Genomic DNA, 13,032 nt, shown 5'->3' with positions numbered 1-13,032 from the left:
TTATTGTTATTATTGTTATTATTATTATTATTACGTTATTATGTTTATTCTTGATTTCATCCACCGGTGCTCCCACTGATGGAAAAGGGACAGTTGCACATTTCTCCTGAGTGTACTCTCTGGACTGCATTTTCTGTCCACTGAACAGCGCCCCCTGCAGGTGTGCAGAGATGTTTTGTCTCTTCAAGCGCCACTGTAAATAGAGACCAGGATATACAGACATGTACCTCAGTAGATCAACCACGGCCCAAGAGGGGACCCGGTAAGGACAATAAGAACCCTGTGGAAGGTAATGCAGAGCTAGAGTGCAATGCATTGGTCACATCATGCATCTGATGATTAGGCTGTCCTTGTAGATTTGCTCCGAAGTATTACTGCCATGCTGTAATGGCAGAAGAACGTGATGGTGTTATAATTTATAAGGTCTCCATCATATACAGTCGTAAATATTCTGTGTGGAATGGGGCCCCCTTCTTGCACATTGCAGTGCTGCGCTGTTCCGCAGACAGAAAATGCAGGCTTAAAAGCCTGTATTATACTTCATCGTATGACAGTGTTGTGCACAGAAAATACGCCTATATCTACAAGCACACTACGAGTCGACGTTGTGAGTTTGTAGATCTACCGTCGTAAGACGGAGCATAAATCAGGCTTTAACTGTGTTGAAATGGAAAAAAAAGGAAGAAAGAAAATGTTAAGACCATTGAATATATATTAAAAGAGTTACCTGCCTGTTATTTAAGCAAATAAATATATATAAATATATATATATATATATAAATATATATATATATATATATATGAGGAAGAACTCACCTGTATACTGTAGACTAAAACTATATGGAAATCTATGAGAATTTAATGGGAATAAGTCCAACACCTTTTGTCTGTATGAAAGAAAAAAACTATCAAAGTATTCTACAATAATAACTTTGACAAAGTCTGTGTGACTTGCTGTGTTGTTTATTCTCACTGGTGGAGGGATAGGCTTTTGTAGAATAATGTGTTCCTAGTGTTTACAATACATTCAATATACCTGCAATGAATACAATAACAGTGCAGTACGTTTCAAAGCCAAAGTTGCCTATCAACAGTACTGACATATAGGATTTGATAGCAACAGTTAATTACATACATTTATTGTCCGTTTAATGTTTGTGTAGGACAAAGTTTGTGCACACACACCAAACACTGGATATCAAAAATTCCAAGAGAATAAACCTCAAATTTTCATTTGGATAATATCTTATCGACATAAGCCATTATCAACCTGGGGTTGACTCGTTATAAAGATTTATAATCATACTGTAGCCTATGACCACAGTTTTAAGACAAGGAATATAATGCATTATAGAGTAGTGGTCATAATGCATTGCTCAATGGAACAGCACATTATAGGCCTAACTACTTTAACTTACAATATAGCCTACTATAGACCGTTGCCTGGCTGTAGAGTTGGTAACGATGGAAGTTGGAGATCCATGCCCCACCAGGCTATGCAATTCCCGATGTACACGTGTCCCTTTTATGCCCATTATACATGTATGGAGATTTCTGGGACCAATTGGGTTTTGACATGGGTTATGGGCATGGGTTCCAAGTGGGCCGTGCACCCAGTTTTCACAAAGGGCGTGTGGATCTTAGGTGGTATCCAAATGGGCCATTTTATTTCAGAACCATGTGTGCGCCACCTGTGTTTGCCTATATGGGTTTGAACTGGGATCTGATTGGGCCTTAAGTGGGTACCAGCTGGGCGAATTATATGTGACCCATGTAGGCCACACTTGTGTCCGCCCTCATTGTCTTCTTCTGTTGATTGTTCATTCCTACGGATAGGATGCAGTGTGCCACATTGGCGGTGTTTCCAGTTTTCTGTAGTAGTTTCAAAGTGTCTTCAAAGTGTGTTTAAATTGTATGACTGGATAGCACTCGATTACTATCTCCTACGATCAAGGGTTAGGGTTAGGGTACTGTAGCATGCCGTTTTTCATCATTTTTGAGGACGAAAATCACTCCGAAAAGTGATTTGTCTTTTTTCAAATCCTCGTTTTTCATCGTTTTTTACCATGGATTATAGCCGGGTTAGGGTTAGGTTCCACGGGCTAATAAAGTGTAAATTCAGGGGTCCTTGACAATAAAAGGTTTGGGAACCACTGTTGTAGAGGGTCTATAGAATAGATAGATGTTGTGTTAGTGACTTTAACAGTGTACAAATGGAACCGGTTTTCAGCAGGTCAAATGAGGTACAGAAAACCGTATGACTCCCAGGCTGATCTCACTGGGGGAAAACTGTATGAGTTTATTTGTTTAAGAACTAACAATACATTGAAAAATATATTCTGGATGTGACACTTACAAGCCGAAATAGCGCAGTTGGTAGAGCATTAGACTGAATGTCTAAAGGTCCCTGGTTCAATCCAGGCTTTCGGCAGTTGAAATGAGGTACAGAAAATCCTATGACTCTTAGGCTGATCTCACTGGGTGAAAAACTAGATGAACAAGACCAATTTCAGGTGAACAAAACAAACAAAAAAAGCAATGTGAATTGTCTGGAACCAGTGGCTCAGTGTGTTAGAACATTGGCCACATGATCGGGAGATGGTGAGTTCAAGCCCCACTAATTTCTTTACTTTCAAGACCGATTTACAGAAGAACAAAACAAACAAAAAAGCAGTGTGAATCATCTGGAACCAGTGGCTCAGTGTGTTAGAACGCTGCCACATCATTGGGAGATGGTGAGTTCAAACCCCACTCAAGTCTTTACTTTCACGACCAATTTCAGAAGAATAAAATAAACAAGAAAGCAGTGTGAATTGTCTGGAGCCAGTGGCTCAGTGTGTTAGAACGCTGCCACATGATCGGGAGATAAAATAAACAAAAAAGCAGTGTGTATTGTGTGGGGAAAAGAACGATGGGTTATAGCCCATTGTTTTTTTAATTTTTGAAAAAAAAAATCATCCTCGTTTTTCATCATTTTGGACCATGGGCCCATATCGTACGGCATACTATAGCACACCGTTTTTCATCATTTTTGAGGATTTGAATTATTATTTTTAATTTAAAAAACGATCGTTTTTTGAATTTTTTTATAATTTTTTTAATCTTCGTTTTTCATCATTTTGGACTATGGGCTATAGCCCATATCGTACCGCATACTATAGCACGCCGTTTTTCTTATTTAATTTATATTTTTTGTCCCACGATTTTGTAACCCATTCTTCACCCCTGTGTCAATCATCCTGTGATGTGATCCTGGGCTCTACACACCCTCCGCCAACCTAGGGAGAGCAACAGACTTAACTCATGCTTCCTTCATGCTTGAGTGTCCAAGTTGCTCCTTTACACCTGACAGGGGGGAGTTTCCCTGGTTGGACGTAGCGCGTGGAAGGAGCACATTATTCCAACCAGTTCCTTTCCCCTCCATCAGGTGTCCCGGCTGGCCAGGGGGAGGCAGTTTAGAGAACAGGATTACTGCATGTTTTTGTGAGGGTACCTACGCTAGGGGACACGGGGAGAACATGCAAACTCCACACAGAAAGGCCCTTTCGCCAACCCCTCCTTCGGGTATGGGCACTGATGACGCGGAGGAGGAAACACGCCGCCAGCACGTACAGCGCCTCCGAGCGGGAATCGAACCCAGGACCTTCTAGCTTTGAGGCGACAGCACTACCAACTCTGCCACCGTGCCCCCCACAGCACGCAGTTTTTCATCTTTTTTGAGGATTTGAAAAAAATGAAAAAAACGTTATAGTCCATCGTTTCTTTTTTATTAAAAAAAATAATCCTTGTTTTTCATCATTTTTGACCATGGGCTATAGCCCATATCGTACGGCATACTATAGCACGCCGTTTTTCATCATTTTTGAGGATAAAAAAAAAAAAAAAAAAAAAACGATGGGTTATAGCCCATAGTTTTTTGAATTTTCTTTTTATCCTCGTTTTTCATCATTTTGGACCATATCGTACGGCATGTTTGTGCTATTGCCATAGAGCAGGGTTCCCCAATTAATTTTCCTCAAGGGCCATATTTTGACTAGCGTACCAGGCTGGGGGCCGAGTCTGCACGCGCGAGGTCGAGGTCTTGCCCTGAAAATGAATTTTCAGGGCAAGACCCCATTTGAAAAGGATGCCCAGTTTGACATGCATAGGCTACTGACCCCCATTTAATGCCATTTATATCTGGGACCCTTAAAAAAAAAAAGAAAAAACATTTTTTTTCTTTTTTTTTGGAAATTCTTTCATGGGCCACAAGGGGGCGCTCTGTGGGCCGCAAATGGCCCGCGGGCCGCCTATTGGGGAACCCTGCCGTACGGTATGGGCTATTAGATGAGCGTCTAAAAATGGGATTAAAACGTCTACAAATAGACGTCTAAAACACGTCTAAAAATAGACGTGTTTTAGACGTCTATTTTTAGACGTTTTTTATCCCATTTTTGACCATGGGCTATAGCCCATACCGTACGGCATACTATAGCACGCCGTTTTTCATCATTTTTGAGGATTTGAAAAAAATCAAAAAACCCATCGTTTTTTTTTCTTCATTTTTTTCAAATCCTCAAAAATGATGAAAAACGGCGTGCTATAGTATGCCGTACGATATGGGCTATTAGATGAGCGTCTAAAAATGGGATTAAAATGTCTAAAAATAGACGTCTAAAACACGTCTAAAAATAGACATGTTTTAGACGTCTATTTTTAGACGTTTTTTATCCCATTTTTGACCATGGGCATACCGTACGGGATACTATAGCAAGCCGTTTTTTATCATTTTTGAGGATAAAAAAAATTAATTAAAAAATTAAAAAACGATGGGCTATAACCCATCACTTTTTTTTTCTTTTCGTTTTTTTCAAATCCTCAAAAATGATCAAAAACGGCGTGCTATAGTATGCCGTACGGTATGGGCAATTAGACGAGCGTCTAAAAATGGGATAAAAACGTCAAAAAATAGACGTCTAAAACACGTCTAAAAATAGACGTGTTTTAGACGTCTATTTTTAGACGTTTTTCATCTCATTTTTGACCATGGGCTATAGCCCATACCGTACGGCATACTATAGCACGCCGTTTTTCATCATTTTTGAGGATTTGAAAAAAATCGATGGGCTATAACCCATCGTTTTTTTTTCTTCATTTTTTTCAAATCCTCAAAAATGATGAAAAACGGCGTGCTATAGTATGCCGTACGATATGGGCTATTAGATGAGCGTCTAAAAATGGGATTAAAACGTCTAAAAATAGACGTCTAAAACACGTCTAAAAATAGACATGTTTTAGACGTCTATTTTTAGACGTTTTTTATCCCATTTTTGACCATGGGCATACCGTACGGGATACTATAGCAAGCTGTTTTTCATCATTTTTGAGGATTAAAAAAAATAATTAAAAAATTAAAAAACGATGGGCTATAACCCATCGCTTTTTTTTTCTTTTCGTTTTTTTCAAATCCTCAAAAATGATGAAAAACTATAGTATGCCGTACGGTATGGGCTATTAGATGAGCGTCTAAAAATGGGATTAAAACGTCTAAAAATAGACGTCTAAAACACGTCTAAAAATAGACGTGTTTTAGACGTCTATTTTTTGACGTTTTTTAGACGTTTTTTTTTTTTCTTTTTTTCAAATCCTCAAAAATGATGAAAAACGGCGTGCTATAGTATGCCGTACAGTATGGGCTATAGCCCATGTTCAAAAATGATGAAAAACGAGTTTTTTTTTTTTTTTCAAAATTTCAAAAAACGATGGGCTATAACCCATGTTTTTTTTGTTTTTTTTCATTTTTTTCAAATCCTCAAAAATGATGAAAAACGGCGTGCTATAGTATGCCGTACGGTATGGGCTATAGCCCATGTTCAAAAATGATGAAAAACGAGTATTTTTTTCTTTTTTCAAAATTTCAAAAAACGATGGGCTATAACCCATGTTTGTTTGTTTTTTTTCATTTTTTTCAAATCCTCAAAAATGATGAAAAACGGCGTGCTATAGTATGCCGTACGGTATGGGCTATAGCCCATGTTCAAAAATGATGAAAAACAAGGTTAATTTTTTTTTTTTCAAAATTTCAAAAAACGATGGGCTATAACCCATGTTTTTTTTTTTTCATTTTTTTCAAATCCTCAAAAATGATGAAAAACGGCGTGTTATAGTATGCCGTACGGTATGGGCTATAGCCCATGTTCAAAAATGATGAAAAACAAGGTTATTTTTTTTTTTTCAAAATTTAAAAAAACGATGGGCTATAACCCATGTTTTTTTTTTTTTTTTTTTTTTTTTTTAAATCCTCAAAAATGATGAAAAACGGCGTGCTATAGTATGCCGTACGGTATGGGCTATAGCCCATGTTCAAAGATGATGAAAAACAAGTTTTCTTTTTTTTTTTCAAAATTTCAAAAAACGATGGGCTATAACCCATGTTTTTTTCATTTTTTTTCATTTTTTTCAAATCCTCAAAAATGATGAAAAACGGCGTGCTATAGTATGCCGTACGGTATGGGCTATAGCCCATGTTCAAAAATGATGAAAAACTAGTTTTTTTTTCTTTCAAAGTTTAAAAAAACGATGGGCTATAACCCATGTTTTTTGTTTTTTTTCATATCCTCAAAACAGACGTCTAAAACACGTCTATTTTTAGACTTGTTTTAGACGTTTATAAACAGAACTGTCCATCTAAATTCCAAACGGATGGTTAAATATAAGTTCCCGATTGTACCTCACATGCCAGTGTGGCACCGTAGATAAACCTGGGGTTTATAAGCAGAACATTCCGGGTTCAATTCTCCTGAAGAACATTTTCACTGTCCATCTAAATTCTAAACGGCTGGTTAAATATAAGTTCCCGATTGTACCTTACATGCCGATGTGGCTCAAAAGATAAATCTGAGGTTCATAATCCAAAGGTTACTGGTTCAAAACTAATACTCAACCAATGCTGCAGTAATTTGAACTTTTCAAGGCTAGAATAAAAAATAAAAACTCATAAGCACCAGGAGACATCTGCTGATTGCCCCAAGGTGCCTTAGCTCAATGGTGTGGTGTGCTTGATCGGTAGCCTCTGCTACCACCTGCCTGCAGGTTCAAGTCCCATGCAAGGTACTAGTGAGGACCATCGGGAGACAGTGCTCTCTCCCCCTGTTTCCTGAAAAGTAGCAGTTGGGGGTTATGTTTGAAAGAACCCTGTCCACCTAAAATTTTACAGATAAGAATTAGGTCAAACGTTTAAAAATAAAATAGCAATTTGGCCCATCATCTGACAGAAAGAATAGTCTGTCTATTTGCATACTGGGCCAAAACTTGGTTGGAAAGTCCCTCTTTTATGTCTGGCTTCCAGGCCAGTTGGAAAAGGGCAAACTGAGAGGTGGTAAGAGTATGTTAAATTGGACATTTTCATGGTAAAAGGTTAGCTGGACAGGGTTCTTTCAGACATAAGCCCCAACCGTTACATCTCAGGAAACAGGGGGAGAGAGCACCCTCTCCCGATGGTCCTCCAGCACCTTGATGTCATGACATGGGACTTGAACCTGCCAACTGCCTGTAGCAGAGGCAACGGGTCAAGCGCTCCACACCATTACGCCAAGGCACCTTTGGGCATTCAGCAGATGTCTCCTGGTGCTTTTGAGTTTTTATTTTTCATTCAAGCCTTGAAAAGTTCAAATTACTGCAGCATTGAGCTGTAGGAGGAACAGGACTTGAACATGGAATGTCTGTACTGAAAGCCTGATGATTAGACCATTGCACCATCAGTCAGACACTCTCAGGCAAAGTCTCCTGGTCATTTTGAAGTGATCTTTTGTTCGTTAGCCTTCAGTTAGTAAAGTTTAAATAACACAGAATCATATTAATCAGATGTTTCTTAGTGCTGTTGAGGTCTTCTTTTATATGATAGTGTAACAGCCGGGAATCGAACCCTGGTCTCCCACGTGGAAAGCCAACATCTTAACCACTACAACAATTAGAGTTTTGAGGTAATCAGGCTGAGGCTGTGAGCCACTGCTAGAATAGCAGTAAATGAAGCTCAATAACTAGCATTAAACTTTAGGAAGAGTGGGATTTGAAAATGAACTCTCTGTGCGGAATAACCCCTACTACACCATCACTCAGTAACATCTGCCTCTTTGTACTGTTGAAGCGATCTTTTGTATGTTAGCCTTCAGATAGTAAAGTTGAAAGAATCAAGAGTTGAACATAGAATCACGTTCATCAGAGTGTAACACCCAGGAATCGAACACAGGTCACCTGCACTGAAGGAAAACATCTTAACCACTAAGCCAAAGCAACTGCCTATGGCTCAGGGGAGATATGAGACTTTTGAGGTCATCAGGCTGAGGCTGTGAGCCACTGCTATACAATAAAAAAAATCAAAAAACAATGGGCTATAACCCATGTTTTGTTTTTTTTTCTTCATTTTTTTCAAATCCTCAAAAAGGATGAAAAACGGCGTGCTATAGTATGCCATACGGTATGGGCTATATAGCCCATGTTCAAAAATGATGAAAAACGAGGTTAATTGCAATTCCTCCGCAACACTCCGCAATTTGCTAACGGCCGGTAGTCACAGAATACAAAACTCTGATGCTGGCATTCAAAGCAGTGTTGCGGAGGATGCGGAGGAATTGCGGAGTGTTGCGGAGGATTTTTTTTTTTTTCAAAATTTCAAAAAACGATGGGCTATAACCCATGTTTTTTTTTTTTCTTTTTTTTTTTTCAAATCCTCAAAAATGATGAAAAACGGCGTGCTATAGTATGCCGTACGGTATGGGCTATAGCCCATGTTCAAAAATGATGAAAAACAAGGTTAATTTTTTTTTTTTCAAAATTTCAAAAAACGATGGGCTATAACCCATGTTTTTTTTTTTTCATTTTTTTCAAATCCTCAAAAATGATGAAAAACGGCGTGTTATAGTATGCCGTACGGTATGGGCTATAGCCCATGTTCAAAAATGATGAAAAACAAGGTTATTTTTTTTTTTCAAAATTTCAAAAAACGATGGGCTATAACCCATGTTTTTTTTTCTTCATTTTTTTCAAATCCTCAAAAATGATGAAAAACGGCGTGCTATAGTATGCCGTACGGTATGGGCTATAGCCCATGTTCAAAAATGATGAAAAACGAGTTTTTTTTTCTTTCAAAGTTTAAAAAAACCATGGGCTATAACCCATGTTTTTTGTTTTTTTTCATATCCTCAAAACAGACGTCTAAAACACGTCTATTTTTAGACTTGTTTTAGACGTTTATAAACAGAACTGTCCATCTAAATTCCAAACGGATGGTTAAATATAAGTTCCCGATTGTACCTCACATGCCAGTGTGGCACCGTAGATGAACCTGGGGTTTATAAGCAGAACATTCCGGGTTCAATTCTCCTGAAGAACATTTTCACTGTCCATCTAAATTCTAAACGGCTGGTTAAATATAAGTTCCCGATTGTACCTTACATGCCGATGTGGCTCAAAAGATAAATCTGAGGTTCATAATCCAAAGGTTACTGGTTCAAAACTAATACTCAACCAATGCTGCAGTAATTTGAACTTTTCAAGGCTAGAATAAAAAATAAAAACTCATAAGCACCAGGAGACATCTGCTGATTGCCCCAAGGTGCCTTAGCTCAATGGTGTGGTGTGCTTGATCGGTAGCCTCTGCTACCACCTGCCTGCAGGTTCAAGTCCCATGCAAGGTACTAGTGAGGACCATCGGGAGACGGTGCTCTCTCCCCCTGTTTCCTGAAAAGTAGCAGTTGGGGGTTATGTTTGAAAGAACCCTGTCCACCTAAAATTTTACAGATAAGAATTAGGTCAAACGTTTAAAAATAAAATAGCAATTTGGCCCATCATCTGACAGAAAGAATAGTCTGTCTATTTGCATACTGGGCCAAAACTTGGTTGGAAAGTCCCTCTTTTATGTCTGGCTTCCAGGCCAGTTGGAAAAGGGCAAACTGAGAGGTGGTAAGAGTATGTTAAATTGGACATTTTCATGGTAAAAGGTTAGCTGGACAGGGTTCTTTCAGACATAAGCCCCAACCGTTACATCTCAGGAAACAGGGGGAGAGAGCACCCTCTCCCGATGGTCCTCCAGCACCTTGATGTCATGACATGGGACTTGAACCTGCCAACTGCCTGTAGCAGAGGCAACGGGTCAAGCGCTCCACACCATTACGCCAAGGCACCTTTGGGCATTCAGCAGATGTCTCCTGGTGCTTTTGAGTTTTTATTTTTCATTCAAGCCTTGAAAAGTTCAAATTACTGCAGCATTGAGCTGTAGGAGGAACAGGACTTGAACATGGAATGTCTGTACTGAAAGCCTGATGATTAGACCATTGCACCATCAGTCAGACACTCTCAGGCAAAGTCTCCTGGTCATTTTGAAGTGATCTTTTGTTCGTTAGCCTTCAGTTAGTAAAGTTTAAATAACACAGAATCATATTAATCAGATGTTTCTTAGTGCTGTTGAGGTCTTCTTTTATATGATAGTGTAACAGCCGGGAATCGAACCCTGGTCTCCCACGTGGAAAGCCAACATCTTAACCACTACAACAATTAGAGTTTTGAGGTAATCAGGCTGAGGCTGTGAGCCACTGCTAGAATAGCAGTAAATGAAGCTCAATAACTAGCATTAAACTTTAGGAAGAGTGGGATTTGAAAATGAACTCTCTGTGCGGAATAACCCCTACTACACCATCACTCAGTAACATCTGCCTCTTTGTACTGTTGAAGCGATCTTTTGTATGTTAGCCTTCAGATAGTAAAGTTGAAAGAATCAAGAGTTGAACATAGAATCACGTTAATCAGAGTGTAACACCCAGGAATCGAACACAGGTCACCTGCACTGAAGGAAAACATCTTAACCACTAAGCCAAAGCAACTGCCTATGGCTCAGGGGAGATATGAGACTTTTGAGGTCATCAGGCTGAGGCTGTGAGCCACTGCTATACAATAAAAAAAAATCAAAAAACAATGGGCTATAACCCATGTTTTGTTTTTTTTTCTTCATTTTTTTCAAATCCTCAAAAAGGATGAAAAACGGCGTGCTATAGTATGCCATACGGTATGGGCTATATAGCCCATGTTCAAAAATGATGAAAAACGAGGTTAATTGCAATTCCTCCGCAACACTCCGCAATTTGCTAACGGCCGGTAGTCACAGAATACAAAACTCTGATGCTGGCATTCAAAGCAGTGTTGCGGAGGATGCGGAGGAATTGCGGAGTGTTGCGGAGGATTTTTTTTTTTTCAAAATTTCAAAAAACGATGGGCTATAACCCATGTTTTTTGTTTTTTTTTCATTTTTTTCAAATCCTCAAAAATGATGAAAAACGGCGTGCTATAGTATGCCGTACGGTATGGGCTATAGCCCATGTTCAAAAATGATGAAAAACAAGGTTAATTTTTTTTTTTCAAAATTTCAAAAAACGATGGGCTATAACCCATGTTTTTTTTTTTCCATTTTTTTCAAATCCTCAAAAATGATGAAAAACGGCGTGTTATAGTATGCCGTACGGTATGGGCTATAGCCCATGTTCAAAAATGATGAAAAACAAGGTTATTTTTTTTTTTCAAAATTTCAAAAAACGATGGGCTATAACCCATGTTTTTTTTTCTTCATTTTTTTCAAATCCTCAAAAATGATGAAAAACGGCGTGCTATAGTATGCCGTACGGTATGGGCTATAGCCCATGTTCAAAGATGATGAAAAACAAGTTTTCTTGTTTTTTTTTTTTTAATTTCAAAAAACGATGGGCTATAACCCATGTTTTTTTCATTTTTTTTCTTTTTTTTCAAATCCTCAAAAATGATGAAAAACGGCGTGCTATAGTATGCCGTACGGTATGGGCTATAGCCCATGTTCAAAAATGATGAAAAACGAGTTTTTTTTTTTTTTCAAAGTTTCAAAAAACGATGGGCTATAACCCATGTTTTTTGTTTTTTTTCATATCCTCAAAACAGACGTCTAAAACACGTCTATTTTTAGACTTGTTTTAGACGTTTATAAACAGAACTGTCCATCTAAATTCCAAACGGATGGTTAAATATAAGTTCCCGATTGTACCTCACATGCCAGTGTGGCACCGTAGATAAACCTGGGGTTTATAAGCAGAACATTCCGGGTTCAATTCTCCTGAAGAACATTTTCACTGTCCATCTAAATTCTAAACGGCTGGTTAAATATAAGTTCCCGATTGTACCTTACATGCCGATGTGGCTCAAAAGATAAATCTGAGGTTCATAATCCAAAGGTTACTGGTTCAAAACTAATACTCAACCAATGCTGCAGTAATTTGAACTTTTCAAGGCTAGAATAAAAAATAAAAACTCATAAGCACCAGGAGACATCTGCTGATTGCCCCAAGGTGCCTTAGCTCAATGGTGTGGTGTGCTTGATCGGTAGCCTCTGCTACCACCTGCCTGCAGGTTCAAGTCCCATGCAAGGTACTAGTGAGCACCATCGGGAGACGGTGCTCTCTCCCCCTGTTTCCTGAAAAGTAGCAGTTGGGGGTTATGTTTGAAAGAACCCTGTCCACCTAAAATTTTACAGATAAGAATTAGGTCAAACATTTAAAAATAAAATAGCAATTTGGCCCATCATCTGACAGAAAGAATAGTCTGTCTATTTGCATACTGGGCCAAAACTTGGTTGGAAAGTCCCTCTTTTATGTCTGGCTTCCAGGCCAGTTGGAAAAGGGCAAACTGAGAGGTGGTAAGAGTATGTTAAATTGGACATTTTCATGGTAAAAGGTTAGCTGGACAGGGTTCTTTCAGACATATGCCCCAACCGTTACATCTCAGGAAACAGGGGGAGAGAGCACCCTCTCCCGATGGTCCTCCAGCACCTTGATGTCATGACATGGGACTTGAACCTGCCAACTGCCTGTAGCAGAGGCAACGGGTCAAGCGCTCCACACCATTACGCCAAGGCACCTTTGGGCATTCAGCAGATGTCTCCTGGTGCTTTTGAGTTTTTATTTTTCATTCAAGCCTTGAAAAGTTCAAATTACTGCAGCATTGAGCTGTAGGAGGAACAGGACTTGAACATGGAATGTC

This window comes from Protomyctophum parallelum (assembly GCF_964188405.1).
Source record: "Protomyctophum parallelum genome assembly, chromosome: 7".
Lineage (NCBI taxonomy): Eukaryota > Metazoa > Chordata > Actinopteri > Myctophiformes > Myctophidae > Protomyctophum > Protomyctophum parallelum.
This window is presented reverse-complemented; position numbering follows the sequence as displayed.